The sequence below is a fragment of the Xiphophorus hellerii genome, chromosome 7 (assembly GCF_003331165.1).
Source record: "Xiphophorus hellerii strain 12219 chromosome 7, Xiphophorus_hellerii-4.1, whole genome shotgun sequence".
NCBI lineage: Eukaryota > Metazoa > Chordata > Actinopteri > Cyprinodontiformes > Poeciliidae > Xiphophorus > Xiphophorus hellerii.
In genome coordinates, this window is record NC_045678.1 from 29353069 (window position 1) to 29372700 (window position 19632).

General features: G+C 36.7%; 1 long non-coding RNA gene across 1 annotated transcript; it reads left to right on the forward strand.

Moving 5' to 3' along the window:
* Positions 1-11550: 11550 nt before the first annotated feature.
* LOC116722480 (uncharacterized) lies at positions 11551-16649 on the forward strand. The gene is made up of 3 exons (XR_004339765.1): positions 11551-11629; positions 13052-13094; positions 16038-16649. It is a non-coding gene; the product is annotated as an uncharacterized LOC116722480 (long non-coding RNA).
* Positions 16650-19632: the final 2983 nt, after the last annotated feature.

A 19632-nucleotide genomic window follows, 5' to 3' on the forward strand; every position in this document is an offset into this window, starting at 1 on the left:
CAAATGTCCTTCAACGCAGAGATGATTTCACGCCATCTGCTCTCACTTACACTGATTTGTAGCTGTTTAGCATGGAGGCTTAATCGCAGTGTGACTTACAAGCACAAATGGGAATGCTGGAAACGAGGAGATGGAGAAAAGTGGAGGCATTTCCAACCAAATAAAAAATGCAAAAAGAATACAAGTAGATTTTTATGTATTTTAATGGGCTTTCAATTTTACATTCATAATGTACAACGAAAGGTTTGATTTGCCTATAAATAACTGTTAAAGGGAACATATTTTGCAAAATTCACATTTTTTTCACTTTTTTCTACTTTTCTTTGGGTTTCTATTGTTTCTAAAAACAATTAAAGCACTTCAAAAAAAATCATCCAGCTTGTTCTTTTGGTATCTGTAAAATGAGCCGTTCCAAAAGCCTCCTGGATGTATTGCCACAAATTAGAAGGAGCTGCACCGTTACCTAGCAACCCCAGCAAAGCTAAGCCCATTACCTGGCAACCCAAGCTGAGCTCCAGCACATTTGGTCAGCTGCATGCTCTCTACAATGGCTGCTGGAAGAGACAAGTGTTTTGCTGTTGACTGAAAACACTTTCTGCATTCTTGTTGGTTGTGCAGGAGGCTCCGCTTCTGCTTTTCAAAGATGTACGGTTGTATAATTGTGCATCTGATTGAGCAACAGCTCATAGGCAGAACTGAGCAGATCAAAATTTTATCATCTAAGATCATTTTGTGCAAAAAAAAATAAAATTAATGCACATAAATCTATCCTAACCTGTTCAAGGAAGCGTATTGCGTCGTCTGCAAAGTTTGGTAAAACAACAATTCTTACGTTCTCAGTTGTACAACAATCTGAGACAGGTTTTCTCAAAGTTAAGATTAAATTCAATTCAAATTCAGAAATACTTTTTCGAGCAACCATGTCACAATACTGTGCAGAAGCGAAGATAAAACCTTTATTTTGGAAAGCAGTGCTTCGTTTAATAATTTGGACAATTGATTCTTAATTTACGTTGGTACATTAGTTTGGTTGTACATCTAGACACATTTCTGTCCATTTTTCTTTGCAAAACAACTCACAATCTTGCTATTAATTATAAATTAGATTTTAGCTCCGATCTATAATTGAACTATTTTAACACATTTGATCAAAACCATTTCACCTTGGAATGAATCATGAATGTATTTTTTGTTTTTTTTACAAGTCTAAAGCAGATTTTCTTCCTGGATTTTTCCATATTAAGGTCCATCCATATTTTCTCTTCTTCATTGTACTTTAGGGTATCAGAGTAAAGGGGTCTGAAGGAAAAGGCATGTCAACTTTTTCAGATTTCTGTTTGCTAAAAGCAAAATTCTTCTTCTTTCACTTCACAAATATGCATTAATTTATGATGCATTGAATTTTGTGGCTGTAATGTGTCAAAATGTGAAGAAAAACAATCAAGTTGTGTAAAATTTTTTCCTCAAATGCTTTAAATTCCAAACATTAAAGTTTTGCACAGTTTGAGCTGCTCTGATATCAATACAAATGTTAACATGAGCAGAATAAGAGCTCATATTATCATCCAAGGAGAGTTACAAGCTCTGAAACAGACAGTTGAGCTTTCACTTCAGTGAATTGTCATAATGAACTTTGTAGCATGTGGCGTTTAGCAGCTCTGAGGAGGAAGTGAGGGGAAATAATCAGATCTATGGCTGCTCAGCGTTATCACATTGCTCTGACTGCAGGGAGCAAAGCATTTCCTAAACAAACGGGTTCAGTAATCAGCAGAAGTTTTGATTTAAAAGCTGCGTTATGTGGGGGCTGTTATTTAAAACCTCCATGTTTCCATTGCCCTTTGTTAACTGTTTGACTTTGAAATGTTAACATCCAGAAGGAATCTATCGCTAGAAGAGATGATGATGCAATCCGAGGAAATCTACAATGCAGCCGTGATGATTGTATTTAAACCTGTTTCCTGTTGTAGGTTTCATTTTTCCTGCTTTATTTTTGTCTCTTTTTTTCCCCTGATGGTCTGACAGAACTTGCCTCACTCGTTTTTAAAGGAAAACTCAGTGAAACACCTGACTCTGTTTCATTATTCAAAGGCTTGAAGCTGTAACCAGGTGTTAAAAGCTCAGCAGGACCTCATCAGAGCGCCGCGCTCTGAGACGCCGAAGGAAATATTCTGCAGACTCTTCGTATTGACACAATCTTTGCTCTGCAATCCTGGGCCGTCCTACATAAAAATACTAACACTTACCTTTATAGAAACTCGTTTTTTCCCCTCCAAACTGCAGATAAATCTTGGTTGCATGTGGTGCATTAGTCATTTCTGTCTCAATGCAAATGCAGCGTCTTTCATCCTGAGCAGCATTTCTGCAGAAATCAAACACTTAGTCTGTTTTTTTCCCCTGCTGTTCCTGACTGCTTAATGCTCACACAGACAAAAGAGGAAATATTTTAGTCCTGTAACATGTGGTTCTCATGAATACGTTGTTCCCCAGAGTTTCCTCTATGAAGCAAAGACAAAGAAACACAGGAGAATACTTCAATACTTCATGTTAACCAAGAGAACAGGTCGCACCCTAACATTGGCAATATGAGAGTTTATAGCTTTCTGGATAAAATCTGAGTTAAAATAAGGACAGAATATAAGTTCACTGTTAACCACACTGCAAAAACACAAAATCTTACCAAGTATTTTGTCTAGTTTCTAATGCAAGTATCTTAGTACACTTTAATTAAGACAAAACTAATTTAAAAGTAACTTATCAGCAAGATATAGAAGCTTGTTTTAAGCTTTTATACCTTTTTCCCTTCCTTAATATTGGTGCAAAAGTACCAGTTTTATTGTCAGACATTTCATTTATAAAATGGAAAATATTTTATAAGTTCTCTTATAACATGATATATTTCTCATGTAATAAGTGAAATTATCTGCCAATGAAACTAGAACTTTTTTTCACCAATATCAAGGAATTATTGACTTAAAACAAGTTTCTATATCTTACTGAAAACTTACCAAGGCGTAAGTTTTGTTTTATTTCAAGTGTGCGAAGATATTTGCACTAGAAATTAGACCAGAAATGCTTAGTAAGATTTTGAGTTTTTACAGTGCACTACCTCATCTTTACTCATTTTTCCTCTTTCTTGACCCTTTAATCCTTTGTCTTCCTCAACCCGTTTTCACCACCATAGTCTTCATCATCTGTCTTTATGAAGCTTGTTGATCCCCCTAAAATATATTTTCATCCCCTTTTTTAATACCGAATCATCCCAGTAATCATTCTTATTCATTTTTTGGCATTTTTATTCACATTATACTCTCCACTGTTGTTTAAAATCCTCCTTTCCACCCACTTATCTTCCTCATCCTCCTCTTCATCCACGTTATCCTCTTCATTTCCTTTTTAGTCTTTCCATCCCTTTATTCTCATCTTTTTATCTAAACTCTTCCTCTCTAAAAGCCGTTTTTATCTTCACAACCTGAATTCATCCCACTCATCCTCCTTCTTCATCTCCCTCATCCTCACCGTTCTCTCTGAAAACCCAACTTATCTCTTATATAATTGTTCTTTGTTGTTTTTACAGCCCCAGAATCCTCTTCTTTTCTCATTTTCACTTATTTCAACCTTTTGATTCCTCTTTCCAACCCGGTTTCTCCCTCTAATTTATTTTTATGGTGTCTTTACATTTACATGAACAACTTTTTCATCTATAAAACACTTCTTCCCTCTCATCCTCCTCATTCCTCTTCCCAAATTTCTTCCTTCTTCTCGTTTATGTTGCCTTTAAATTCCACTCCTCCTCCACTTTCCCCTTTAAGACCTTTTCTTTTACCCCATTAACTCTTCCCATCTCTCTTTATGACCCATTTTTATTCTACTCATTGTCCTCATCTCTTTCCAATCAATTAAAATAAAGAGTGACTATAAAAAAACAGTGATTGGTTTCTATTATCACACAGACAGATGAGTTAAAGTGTACATTGAGTCAGGACTGTGACCACAGCTAAAGTCATTGCAACTCATCATTTATGGGTAATTTTCTATTTGACATCCCATAAATATATGTTTATTTTTATGTCTGTGGGAGTTTAAAACCTCTTCATTAGTTCATTTATTCTCTAAACTCTCTTTACAGACGATGATTGCAAGCTGGGAATCCTCAAACCACAAACACATCAGGACTCTAGAAATCAGCAGAGTGACTCCAGACACAAAGAAACAGCAGCCATTATGATCTAGTTAGCCATAAGCTGTATTTTTCCGGCAGCAGGATGTTTTTGTATCCATCATCCATCCATCTAATTGTGCCTGAGTGGCTCTGAGAAAGCTGTCACCGTCTCCGTCTCTATGGGACGCCACATGCGCACCGATAACACACTCGCCAGCCGCACCGCAGGAACGTATTCAATCATAAAGTCATCAGATGAGACAGTGCTTCCACAGACAACAAGATTTATGAAATGGTCATTTTTATTAGTGGATTTCTGAACAGAAAAGCCGTAAAATGTACAAGTTATATTGACGTCAGGTCAAAATGACTCGAGTACCAAAAACAAGCAGAAAAAAAAGAAACAAAAGAAACAAAAGATTGACTTTTAGATCTACTTAACAATAAAGTAAGTTGCATTGCTTTTATTAAATTAATGAAATAAATAGTTTTCCTGTTGGAAAGTGTTGTGTAAATTGTTGTAATTCCAAAACATTAACACTTTCTATTGTAAAATTTCAATTTTGTCTGCCCTGATTAAAATAGAAAATGAAAATCTTCAACCACCTGTGCCAATTTGTAATTATCTTGAATTAGAGTCACGGGTCGCACAAAACCAGCCCAGGGGCCGGGAAAAGGCCCACGGGCCGCACTTTGGACACCAGTGTTGTTCCAGTTAGGATGTTGCCCCCTCCATGTTTTACAGGTTGTTGTTAATCCAACCCTGACGGCTCTGGTTGTCGGTGGCAGAGCGCGTCATGTCGCAGCGCGCCGCAGCCCGGAGGAAACCGGAAATATAAAGACATTATCACAGAACACATGAGCTGCTCCCAGAGCGCGTGAGGTAATTTCATTGGCACGGACGGAAATTAGAAACGATTCGTGGACACGGCCTCACCTCGTTATGCTAGCTGATGAAATGATGACATGGATTCCTTAGTGGGGGAAGACATTAAGGAATTGGAGATTTCTTCCGTTATTTTTCTGTTTATTCTTCCTCAGAATGGTAATAGTGCTCATAAACATGTCTGGTTTGAAATATCTGTTATTCATGCATGATATTATTGGTCCAGTTTCACCTGATGACATATGGTGAGGCTAAATTACTTATTCATGAAGAGAAGAAAAACTCAACTTCAGTTTTTAGTTTCCTTGATTTACGCATCACTTCCTTTCAGCTCAAGCTGATTTTACAAACACGTTTCTGTGTTTCTGATGCAAGATATTTACAAGTACACTATTAATGATTGAGTCCAAGCTACAGACCTTTTATTCTTTAGCATGAAGATTGCAGATGTAGCTGTTGAGAGGACAGTGAACATATGGTTTCTGATGTAGCCGTCATGAAGTCATGTATTATTAATCACTTTTTCCAGATATGAGAAATAGCGTATGGATGTTTAAGCATCTCCAGATGAGAACCGAGGTGATGCTGAAGACTTATGAAGGAGTTTTATTACCTTCATGGTCCGTCTGTTACTGTAGAAAACAAAAAGGCCGAGTCAGATTTAGATTTATTACAATAACCCCGCTAAACATCAGTTCAATTCCCCAAACACTCAGCTGAAGAAACCCTGCAGAGAAAAGGAGAGTTCAGTTTTATTGTTTTTATCTTGAAGAAATTCAAAGGACGAATAAAACGCTAAAGTCCAGAGATTATTGGGATCTTAAGGGTAAAGCAGCTTTTTCTATAGAAGCTGACTGAAGCCATCCATACATTTATGTATGTATGGATGGATAGGAAGGAAGGAGGGAGGGAGGGAAGGTAGGTAACCTAGCCGTCCGCCAGTGTTAACGTCCAGAATCGTCCTCCTGCCTCTCGGTTTGAATCACCTGCAGATAATTTGTCGATCAGATCTGCAGCGATTCTCCCCCCCAGGTTTGTTTTTGTGCCGATTCAAAAGCCTTTGCCAGCTGTTTTAATATTAATCCTTCATTACTGCGCATTAGCTCTGATTATTGCTTTTGATTAAATCAACAAAGTGACTAATGAACATGACACAGTTCTTACTAACTGACTTTGTCTCGGGTGAAAGGACCTCACACCTGGCGGGACTCTGCTCACACCTGTGCACCAAAGAGCCAAGCAGATGGGAAAGTCGGCTTCGATCTTATGTGACTAAAGTATAATAAACTAATGCAGCTTTTGATCACGTTGCTTCATTTCTATGTCATTTCAGGAAAATTCTACATTTTTAAACTCTTTGCAGATCAAATCATTTGTTCACTTCATGGTTTTTGGTTTATGATCTCCATCAGGCTGATGAGGCCTCCGCTACGTTGCCTCATTACCTCGGTGAGTCAAAGAGCCAAACTGATTGTCTGTCTATATGAAACGTCATCCATGTTTAATTCATTCATTTTGTGTGAGAAAGGAAGTTTACTTTAAACTACAACATTTCTGAAGACATTTGAATGTCTGTAATCCTATGTGATACCTCACATATTTGTGACGTATCACAAATATGTGGACTTTCATTTACTTTCTTCATTTAGCAAGCTAAATGTGGCTAATATATCAAAAATTTGTAAAGCTGCTCATTTTAGCTATAAGGCTAACACTAGCATGTAGAGTGACCAGCATGTTGACACTATCAGTAGGATGTGGGCTACCACTAGTATGTTGACTAGCAATGACTTACTCCACACAGTATGTAAGCATTAGCTAAAATTAGCCAATATGTTAAGGTTAGCTTAAATGCTGTCAGTAGTGTGTTGACTTACATTAGCTTGCTAAGTCTAGTATGCTAAACATAGCATCTAAATCAAAAATGAGCTAAAATGCTTATTTTAGATACAAGGCTAATGTTAGCATGATGCCTATCACTAGCATGTTGAACGACTAGCATCAATATTTAAATCATTTTGTGAGAAAAAGGAAGTTTACTTTAAATAATTATATTTATACTTAAAAGAATTAAATAATTGGAAAAAAACTCTAGAAAAACAAGAAAGTTTGGGTCAAATTTAACTTCAGACAGAGAGAAAAAAAAATTGTCTTTTTATTTGGTGTATTTAAAATCTGGTTTCAACTGAACCAGCTGATAGAAACAATGTGAACCTTTTATCGAGTTGCTAAAATCTGCTAGGTCATAAAAAATAATTAAGTTTAATATGCTTCAACAAGAATATTTTTAAGGAAGGGAAGCAGTTGGATTTAATCAAATTATTGTTTGTTTTGTTTTTTACAACAAATTACATTACAAAACAGCAATGCAAATGTCAAAACTAACACAACTGCTTTAAGATTTAATTGTCTGTACAGCCAGATTTTATCACAAAAACACGGACGCACCCTGAAGAGGGGCTAAAAACACAGAAAACAGCAAAGTTACTCATGAAACAATGACAAAATGTTTAATTTGTCTAAGACATACATTAAAACAGTACTTAGAAAGAAAACACAGAGCTGATCCTGATGCAAACCACAGTTGCAGACAGCAACAGAGAAAAAAGGGGGCGGAGCTGTTGGTTACCGGTTGCTATGGCAACCAACCAACTGTCATAATCAACTTAACAGAACTTAATGCATCAATAAATGTTTGGAGAAACAACTTTTTGACTAAACAAATAAAATTCAAAGAATAAACACATTTTGACAAACTTCATGTCTGCAGCATTGTTAAAATAAAACTCTGTTACACTGATTTGTGAATCTTATTGAATCACTAAGATTTAAGTAGCCTAACATGATGAGGTCTGAGCTTGAAAAGGTTTGTGGATCTTTCGTTTTTTCATCTTAAAGCAGCTCTGAGTTCTACTGGAAACACAGTGCTGCACCTCATGATGGAGGAAATCATGTCGGTGTGCTAATTCCCTGAGTAAACATGGCCGATAAACAGCCATGAGGGATGATCAGTGTGCCGAGTGAGACTGATCATAAGCATGCCTCTCTTTCTTCCTGTCTCTGTCAGGATCCTGTCTGTCTTTCATCCTCAACTCCGTCTCTCTGACAGCGACATCATTGTTTGAATCCCCTGACAGCGGCTGATACTGCAGAGGGTGAAAATGCCGAACAGATGTACCTTCTGACGTTTTTTGTTATGTTTTGTTTTTCTGAGGGAGAAAATTCTGCTTTGACAGTACGAGGTTGTAAAAATCCACAACTTTTACATTTGTTCTCATCCCTACAAGAAAATGTTGCATATGTGACACTTGTATGTGGAAAATAAGTGATTTAGTTTAATGCAAGTCGCTCTACATGATAGCCCTCATGCTAACATTAGCCTAATTGAAATAAGTGTTTTAGCTAATGTTTGCTGTATTAGCTACACTTAGCATATTGAATGGAGTAAATCCAAATGCTAGTGATACTCCACATGCTACTGACAGCATTTTAGCTAACCTTTACTTTTAAGCTAGCAGTGTCCAAACATTTTCCCCCAGGGGACCAAAACTGGCTAATTTAAAGTGCTGGTGGGTCACAAAATTCGTCAAATTAGAAATGGAAAAATTTGTAATTTTTTATTTTATTTTGTTTGTTTTAGAAGCTCAGCAAAAATATAAAAAAACACACCTGTATATCATTAAAGAGCCAAAATATTAAAAACGGCTTTGGACTGTTGCCTTATTAGAAAAAAAGCACTCTTTGGAAGTCATCAGTGGTTTTCTTGTCAAGATGTTTTTACCTCTTAACAAGAAGTTAAGACCAAATGATTCTGGGGCGAACAGAATCATTACAACGGCCACAAAAGTTAATTTAAGCTAATTCCAGCATATTGTTTGCAATTTCAGTGCAGTAAGCCAATGTTAGTCAACATGCTAGTTATACCTCAGAGAATTTTAGCTAACATTAGCATTACTGCTAATGTTGGCTTACACATTATTATTTGCACACTGAATGGAGTCAGTCCACTTTTTAGTCAACATTTCAGTAAACCTTAGCATTGTTGCTAATTTTCAGCATCCGAATGCTGGATTCCAACCGACAGGCACAGTTTGGCACAATTCCTTCAGATATTTTCTGGTTTTCCTAAATACAGTGCATTGCTTGCTAGTGACAGATGTTGCCTTGCGGACAGATAGAAGAAATTATTGAATGCGGGCTGAACTCCAGAAGGATTTTGGCTGAACAGGAAAACTTCTAGCAGTCTTGTGTACACAAAAAGAAATCCCTCCACTCTTGGAAAGAACCGGTTTAACTTTGGTTATGGAGCCGAAATCACTTCTGACAGCATAAGTGTCACTGCTGGCAGATCCCCCTATATGCAGATAGATTGTAGAAGTAGAGGCTTTATTGTTATGTGCTTTTTTTTTTCCTGCTGGCTCCAGTGCAGGAATATGCCAAAACTGCTGGGTGTCCCTCTATCAAAAGTCCATTTTCTTTGCGGAGGCTGTAAGTCTGACTTATTTTCCCACTCTGAGTGGAGGACCATCAGCAGCACTGAAGCCCCATCTGCAACAAGACTCCCATTCTGTCTTCCTGCCTGCCAGAAAAGCCTCCTGCGAGAGGCATCACAGCTCTCTGTTTGATGAATATGAACTATTTGAACTCAGCTTGACATGCCGCTGCTGTCTTCGTGCGCTCTGCCTTTCACACAGCGACAAATGTTAAAGCTACAAAAACCCACAGAGGAGTTCTTTCTTTTTTTTTTCCTTGGCTTTTCGAGGTCTAATGTTTTCATTCTCAGCTGAATGAAACACCGTAACTCTTATTATAAACTGGATATGTGTTTTAGTTAACGTAAAGTGTAATAATAAGGATTTTCAATTAGGATCAACTAACTCACTGATTAATACAAATTCTGTGGGTATTCTCCCACCTGATAGTCTGGGAGATTTGGTTCAGTTGGGATACCAAACTGTAGCATTTTACATTTTCAAACTAATTGAAAAACCTGTTCACTTCCTCAACTGTGGGGGCGCTGCACCAAGAACCACTGAAAGAAATGACACAAAATCCTCTGAAGAAGACACTGAGCGCAACTTCCCCCTCACAGAATCTAAACGAAAATGGAGTGGCGTCAGATTTGATCAGTTGTAGCAGTCATTTTTCCCTCTAGGCTAACGCGTTTGCTTTGATTGCATTTACCCAGAATGCTGTGTGCTGTAGTCCACTTCCTGCTGTTGGCATTCACGTATGCATTCAAACCGCACCAGAGTTCACCAGAGGTTTTTTGGTCCGCATCAGTCCGATTAGCATTCACACCTCCACAAACAAAGCGGACTTTCTAGAAAAGTGGGCTGGAGTTGGATAAATGTGAACTTAGTATATGACCTCACAACAGTGCCTTAATAAAGTATTAATACTCCTTGAACTTTGCAATTTTTCTGTGTTTTAGCCACAAACTACAATATATTTTATAGGAATGAAAAGATTGGGATTGCACTGTTCCGACTGCTGAGAAAATCAGGTTTGGATCGGATTCGTCTGCTGTGTGAACATAGTCAAAGTGCCCGGTTATGTGACATCACCTAGAACGTTTAGGTCATATTTTGCCCTATTGTTTCCATAAGCATGTCCTAACGTTGTTGTTGTCGCATCTTTGGACTTTCTGGGAGAATTTAGAAACCAAACAATGTCAAAAAGATGATTGAGGACCGCATGGGGCCCAGTCATGCAGCTGTTCCCTCTTCTTCCTCATTCTTACCTTTGGAAAGTGTGAAAAATCTGGTTATCTGCTGTTGAAGTGGGTTAAAAAAGTGGTGCAGAAAGCAGCTCATGTCGCTGTAAAATCTCTGCTGGACTTTCTGCATTAATGCTGCCGTCACAGAAGTGGAAATGAGTTTTGCCAAAGGCGCCGATGCAGCAGCAGCAGCTCCATCAGAGTCGGGCTTTGTGTAGATCTGAGCTTCTTTGAGCTTCACATCCCCAAGTGAAGCATCGACTCGTTTCTGAATCCAAGGCTGCACCCGCTTTTTCCACAAACCCAAGGCTGGCTTAATCAGTCCTATCAATACAAACCAAAGTTACAATATTCCTGTGTTATCATGAACCATCTATATCTGTCTTAGAGGAGGATCAGATCATATTATAACATTTCATGCAGAAAACTTGCTTCTCCTGAAGGATTCATAGGATTATTCTTATCACTGTTTTCACTAAAGCTCCCCAGCGCTCGGAATGAGAATTATGGATGAAGTCAGTGGAGGATGTGTGTTTAATATTCAACATTATTGAGAAAGTAGCCAACCAGGTTTAAGCATCAGCTTAAAATGTGATCAATATTTTCACAGCTTTCCTCTGTAAAGCAGCTGGAAACTTTGGTTTCCATCTTGTCTTCAATGCCAGTCGACTGATTAATGAAGAACAGACATGGAAGAAGCTGTCGTTATTCCTAGTTGTGAAATAAGTGTGAGAAGTTTTAAATAATCGCCTGAACCTGGACGTGATTTGGTCTTTTTTTTTTCCAGCTCATCAGAATGGCTTTTAGTTCCACTGGAGACGCTGCAGCGAAACAGGAAGGGAGAAGTTCGATGCTGTTTTTCAAGGTATTTGATGATTGAAATGGCTTATAAACGATCAGTTTGACCTCATGAATTACACTTTCTGTGAAGCAAAGTATGGAAACCTCCTCCTCTGGCTCGAAAATGTCCAAAAGTTGCTGAATTTATAGAGCAACGGGAGTTATGAATCACATGCAGACAGAAACCTGCAGAGTTTACTACAAACATCAGCAGCAGACGTTAGACACTGACCAAAACCTTAAGAGGTTATAAATAAAATTCACCTCTAAATTGGTTAAAAAACTGAAAAATAAAGGAAAAGTGTTGTGGCATAACTTTAACCAGTCTATTGAGTGACGCTCTTCTTTCCATTCATGCATGGCAGCAATCAAAGGCCCACAAGCACAAATCTCAGAAAAACTTCTAGCTCCACATTATGTGACAATGCAATAAAGTCAGGATTTAAAATCTAATAAAACATTATTAAAACTGCATTATATAATAATGGAAGCAAAATGTAATAAAAAATCCTTCAACTTTGAATAGTTTTGCCTCGACTGACGTTAATACCGAAGGTTCTGCATATTTTACTGGAAGTCGGCACACATTTGGTGAATTAAGTGTTACGTTTCCCATATTTCCCGTTTTGAGGAACATGCAAGAGGTCATAGGTTATAAGTTAAATATTCATAAACATCTGATCACCTGACAGATTAAAGTATGATTTCAAAAAAAGATTAATTTCTTTTCTTTTTATTGGAATTGTTAGGAATTACAATTAGGCCCGTCGCAATAAGCAAAAACAAAAAAAATCAATTATCGGATTTAAAATTAATCAATAATTTCTTTATGCATGATTTGCTGTTTTTCTTTTGTTTTTCTTTGTGCCAGAAACGGGATGATAAAAGTCTTCAGTTTGGTGCTTTGGTCTTTTTTTGAAGGACTATTTTGTTTACAGAGACGTCATAATTCCCGTTGTTTTGTTTATTTTGGATATTTAAAATGTTTTCCAGTTCCAGTGTTAAATGTTTGTTAGAATTTAAAGTTTTATTGATCTTTGAGAAAATGTTCTCCAATAAAACCATTATATCACTGGAAAATGTTCTCGGAACAGCAGTATTATCGTTTATCGCAATAACTTCTGTGGAAAGTGTATCGTCCTGCAAAATTTGTTCTCATGAAAATAAATAAATAAATAAATTATCCCTCCAGGAACTTTTTCAAAAATAACTATTTGTTTTTGTGCAGCGGAACATAATCGTCCTCTGACGTAATCTTGAATCTTTTCCGTCTCTTTCTCGCCCTTTCCTCTCCTCTCCTTCATCGGTATCATCCTGAGTTATTTTGGCCTGGACGTCTAAAAAAAAAAAAAACCCACAGCGATGGCATCTTCATCTCACTTTCCACAGAGGTGCCCTTCCTCTAAAGGCTGGAAGATTCAGCCCTCTATCTGTTTCTACCACTCAGATGTATTCGGATTCAACCTGCAGTGACAGACTCGCAGTGTGCGGTGAGTTATTGCATATTTCAGGCCGTTGTCTCCCTGTCAGCTGGGATGATTCATGCTCCTGTTCTGTGAACGCTCCATTTCTTTTCCCAACATTTAATGCTGACTCATGAACCTACAAACCATCAGCTGATCGGAAAACATGACGGCACACTTTTTAAATAAACTGACAGATGGAACTAAATCAGAGTGAATGAATCAGTTCATTAGGCTCAACAAGGCGAATGCTGCTGGTCTGCAGTAACTTAAGCAAATGTACATTTAATCCTTCTGTCATAGTGACTGTATTTGCAATAATATTCTTACCAACAACAAGATTTAAAGTGTTTTTATGGATTTTTTATGATGTCAACACAAACAAAACATTACTGTGAAATGTTAGGAAAATATTTATTTTTTTAAAAACTTGATACATGTTCTGTTTATATCAGAATTGGCTTTATTTGTCAAATTTATTTTCACACAAACCAGAAATTTGACTTTGAGTCTCAATAAGGACATTTCCTAAATAAATATACAAAAAAGGCAATATGAAATAAAATTTAATTCTTTCTTGAAAATATGTATTTTAAAACGGAGTATTAGGGCCATACTAAGAAAAATACATGTTAAAATTGTGAAATTAAAAGAATAAAATGACAAAATAAAATCCAAAAGATTTTATAGAAAAGTATGACAACTGTGGTGAAATATCAACAGAATAATAGTCTGCAAAGGTAAATACTTTCTCATAATATTACAACTTTTTTCTCAGAATTAATTTTATTTTTCCATTTAAATTAGAAAATTAAGAGAAAAGAATTCATAAAAATCAGAAAATAGTCATAAAGTTACAAAAACGCTTGTATGAGAATAACATGGAAGCAATATGAGAAAAAACAATTATGTGAATAAAGTCATAATATTACCAAAATAAAGTAGTTTTACTATGAAAATGACAACAAAAAAAGCTGCATTACAACTGTGGTGGAATATCAACAGATTAATAGTCTGCAAAAGTAAACACTTTGTCATATGATTTAATTCTCTTTATTTTATTTTTTAAAGTTAATTTTATTTCTTAATTTTAATTTATATGAATTAATATTAATTAATTATAATTAATATTACTGCACCGTCATAATATTTATTGTTTTCATTAAATAGGAAGAAAAGATTAAATTAATGTAAATCTGTATGGCATCCTGTTCAGTGTTTATCAGACAGAAAACCTGGGCTGAGTTTTCAAAATAAAAGCTCGCAGCAGTGTTTACACAAACTGTAAAACAGTTAACAATTTGTGTCCAGGATGTGTGGGGTCTGCAGAGAATTGATACGACCTTTTCCTGAGTCGTATATCGGATGGATTGAACATAAGCCCCGATGATTCGATGGGAAGAAAACATTTTTTAAACTGAAATTATCTTTATCAGGTTATAATGTGCAGATCTGAAAATGTGTTGCTTCATTAGCTGCAGTGAGACTTTTGGCCACATGTTGTTATTTCAGCACCACAGATTTTTCACTGCGCTCCACCTGAAATGTGCTGATGTTAGCCCAAGTAAAAGACTAACCCTCTCCACCAGCGTTTGTTTTTCCTGTTTTATTTATCCTCAAAAAGACCTTCAGAGCTTCCATTAGCCTCAGGAAGTTATTGCTGCTTCATCCTTTACATACAAACCCTAAAAGCCTATATTTACTTTTAAAGTCAACATTTCTGCCAAGAAACAAATTTTACAATCACTTTCACGTTTACAGGCGGAGGGTTTAGGTTGCTCTTCCCTGATGAACTTGAACTTTTCTCCAAACATCAAGTGAATTGATCAATATGCTGTCCAGAGTTCATCCACTTCATTCTGTCACATCTACTTTTATTCCAGATCCATTTATTAAAAGAAAACTCTTAAGAAATCCAAACACCACAATAATTTCATGTAAAAGAAGGAATAAAAATGTTTTCAGCAGATTATATTATTTTAATCATTTAGCCCAGGGGTGTCCAAAGTGCGGCGCGGGGGCCATTTCCGGCCCTTTTTCTGATTCTGTGTTGATGCAGATGGAGATTTTTTTTTTCTTTAATTATTACTGTTGTTCTACACTGGTAGATATTAAGTACAACACAAAGTAATTATCTTTCAACAACAATACTTTTAGCTTTCTCTTTAATTTCATCAACTCTACTTAGCAACAAACTTTAGAGAAACCAAAGTTGCTTTTAAAAAAGTATTAAACCTCATAAAGGATACAGAAATCGTTTTTAAAGAGACAGTGACCCTAATGCTGTTTATATTGCTGAATGTTTCTCTTTACTTTCTTCATCTGAGCCCAAAATAATTTGTCTTTCTTTAAATAATGTGGAAAAATTCAATAAGTTTTGGATCTACCATAATTTAAACTTCCATTTTCTACAAGAAATATCAACAAAAACTGACTTCTTTACTTGTTTAACTAGAACAACTTCTGCTCAGTTTATTGTTGAGCAGGGAAAGAAATACACATTTTTTTAATTATTATTTTGATTTGATGATTTTGGCCCTCATGACAAAACGTTTGGACACCACTGATTTTTATACCATTTAAGAAATTAAATGAAAATAGAGACAGTGGAGGAGTAAAATCTAATTCACCCTGTTTTTGTTGTAAAATGAAATCCAACCCAAGTGTAGAAAAGCAACAAATTCCACAATGTTGCTGATCAAATGTACAAACCAGCAGCGAACAGAAGTAAACATGTCCTTAGATTGAATGAAAAAGGCATTTATATTTATGTTTTATGTTTAAGTGGTAAAACTTCGTTTAGCTCTTAAGTTAAGTTTCACCTTAACAGGAACATTTCTCATCAGACCGGCTCACTGCACAGCACTTTGCTGTGATTCATTCATCACAGCCTTCACCTTTGAAGTCGGCAGCAGTTTATGAATTTGTCACCCTAAATTGCAATTTTTGACTTTTCTTTCTGCTTTCCAGCTGTTGACCACAACAAGCAGCGCCATTCCTCGTCACTCCTCACGCAGCTCCAGGCGATTTCTCCAAGACGCTCTCCCAGGAAACCCTGAAGGTGAAACTGTCCAACAGACGGTCCGGGTTGCTCAGCTCAAACTCCATCAGGAACTTTGGTGTTTCTGCACCAACAACCCATAAAGCAGTGGTGTCCAAACGGTTTGCAACATGGGTCAAATTCCCACAGTTGAAAGTACTTGGGAGTGGCCATGTTGGGGGCGGCCATGTTGTTTTTCCAGCTTAAAATTCGAAATAATTTTGTTGTGATTTTTTTTTTCTTATCAAACAAAGTGACTATTTTTAATCTTACCAAAAGTCGGACCGTTTCCTAACTTTTTGGGTAATTTTATTTCAGTATATTTGGTCTAGAAGAGCTTTTAGTCTAAAGAAGGCAAGGTTGTTAAAGAACTAAATTTGTCATTGAAATTCTCAAAATGGTAACTTCCTCGAACTGCAGTCAGGGGGCCACGCAGTGTTGTTCCAGGAGCCACAAATGGCCCTCAGGCCACACTTTTGTGCACCCCTGCCATAAAGCAACAACACCACCACACCTCATCATCTAATCAACCAAATCTTTGACTTCTTTTGAGCTTTACATCATGTTATGATGTCATTCTCTCATCAAAACGTGTTGCCTTGATTCTTTCATGTTTGAGAAATTGTTTGATCTCCATGGCAACCATTCAGCGGTGCAAAACGCCTGGGTGGGCCTAGCTCCATCTTTGAAAACAAAGCTCCTCCTAAAAGTTGTATTTTCACATTTCTGAGCTCCTTCAGACTAGCCAGCAGCGCTTAGCAAACACCTGGTGGAACTGAGCATCTGCTGAGCTCAGTATAGGAGCAACGTCTCAGTGAAACGCTGGTAAAAACTTTGTTTAGGGTTAATAGAGGAGCCATGTAGTTTTTTAGCATTTCAAGTGTAGGAAGACATTCATATTAGAAGCCAGACAAAAAAAACTTGGTGAGATTTTGTGTTTTTGCAGTGCAGATCCCTTTGCTCTGAGTGCTGTAAAACTTTTTACAGTATTTTAATCAAAGTTTTCTATTTGTAACTTTCTAAATGTGTAGTTGTTTGTTGTGTTCACTGGCAATGTGAAAACTTGAACTTTCCATGAAAGAAGATGAAATAATAATAACATGGAACCAATAAAGCTTTGCAGCTCAGCGTGACTTAAAACTCAACTTTACAACCGACTGAACATTTCCCATGAAGCTTAGCGGTATATATTTTTGTAGTGTGGTCGAGCTTCATAAAAACGCCTCAAAATGAAATTCTCTTCTCTCTGAGATATTTGCGCTGACCCCGGACGGCCTTTGATTAGTGTGTTCTCCAGCACGGGTCCTGTTGCCCTTTCTTTTTATAATCCACATTCACGCTGCACTCACAGAAATATTAATATTTCATAAAGACCAGTCGGAGGAATCCGGAGATGAATTCTGCACGTGCAGAAGTCAAAATGCACTCGTCACCGTAAATTGGGCCAGTGATGTTTGAAATGCAGCCAGAGGCTTTTCACATTTTGTCTGACAGAATGAATCAAGTACCAAACGGCGGCTGGACGCACAATGCTTGTTTATTTAATATTTTACTTCCCATAAAGGCGATAAGATGCTTAAAAATAAAACCAGGTTGTTTGTTCACACAGGTAAAAATATGTCTCAACTTTCACCTTTATTCTGAACTATTTTATGACATGATGTTTACAATCCCTATAATGTTTAGTATGTTTGATATCGTGTCAAATATATATATATTTTTTTAACTTTATGAAGTGTGTCTGCTTTCCTCACATTCCCATAAATCAGGCGTTGTTACATTTTTGTCATGTTACAACCTTACACTTTAATGTATTTTGGGTGATTTTATGGGTTGGACAAACAACAACAACATAGTTTATAATTTCCAAAAAAAAAGATAAGATCACATCATTTTAAAATCTGAATAGTGTAGCTCTGAAAAAATATGGATGAAACAACGAAAAATAGTTGTTTTTTTTCTAGCTGAACGGACAGCTCCCGTTTTAGACCAATGGATTCATTAACAAATTTTACAAAGTCAATTTCCAAACTTTCCTTTTTGTTGCTGTGAAGCTAAATGTGTTAGCTTAGCGCTACCAACCGTCATAAAACAAACGTTGGACCCATTTACACTTTAAAAATAAAGGTTTGTACAGAAATTTCCTTGTTTTTTCTAGAAAATTTCTGAGATTAATCCAAAATGGTGGAAATTTACTCCTGTTTTTTTTTTTTTTTTTTTTTTTAATGTCGTACGATCCACTGGAAGAACTTAACGGCTTTGTTTCCCCGGCAGAAGAATCCCCAAATTCTTTGATTGAAATCAAAGCAAGCTAAACTTTCCAAATTGAAGCAAAGTTCATGTAGAACCACTGAAAAAACAGATGGAAAAACTGATTACTGCTATCACCGCTGATTCCTGGTTTCACACCAAAGAGGAACGAAGGAAGAGAAGATCTGTTGTTTGATTTTTGGCTGAAGCAGATCACATGTTGGTAAAATGAATCTCATTTTCAGAAATTCAAACACTCCCGAGGTTCAGATCTGCAGGAGAGTGTTTTCTCCCTACATGGGGAAGAATAAAAATGTCACTTTTTGAAAAATCAGCTAGCATGTTCAGAACCGACTAAATCAACCACATTCGGTCTCATTTACACATTCAAGCCTGAAAACTGACCTGATCAGTCGGGGTGAGGAAATTACAGGTCCTGGCAAGGACAATCCGACATGAAACAACTCATCGTGCTAGATTAATTAAAATCACAGCTTGCTCTCCGGTTTAATCAAGCCATCACATTGCAGTAGATAAGAACCGGTGTTGAGCCTGATAGGTTTATTTTGTCACAACCTGCAAAGAATCAGCCAGAGACAGAGATTAGGTTTCTTTTGATTTCTTTTCTGCAGAATAGGAGAATTGAGAACAGACGCGACGAATCGCTGTCAAACACTGCCTGGACTCAATTCTGCCAGTTCTTTCTTTGCATTTCTCTTTATTGTATAGAAAAAGGAGGTTGGGCTTCTCTTCACACAGTCACACAGAGAATTGACCAACCGTCTTTACATTCTGAAACCTCCTATGGACATGCCCTTATAAGGGCATGTGGCTGACCACAACTAATCAGTTACATATGGAACTAATAACACATGAATGTTTAACTACATATACTACAAAAGAAAGAGAAGTTAAGTAAATATAAAAGGAAGAATAATATGAGAGTAATAATATAAAAGAATAATATGAAAAGAATAATATGAAAACATAACTTGTAAAATAAACTCATGAGTAAATGAACAGGAGGATAATTTTCCTAACATTTCCCACCTGTTTTTCATATTATGCATGAAGTCTAACACAGACATCAGGAATACATCACTTGCTGGCACATTTTCAATGCATCCATCATAACGTTAGACATCAGGGTGCCCCTCAGTGATAGAGGCAACAAGTTGATATTGATATAGAACATGTCCAACAGTTTTGGCTATCAGAGATTTTAGACATGGGATTATGCAGGCAGTAAAAATACAAAACAAGAAAAGAATAATA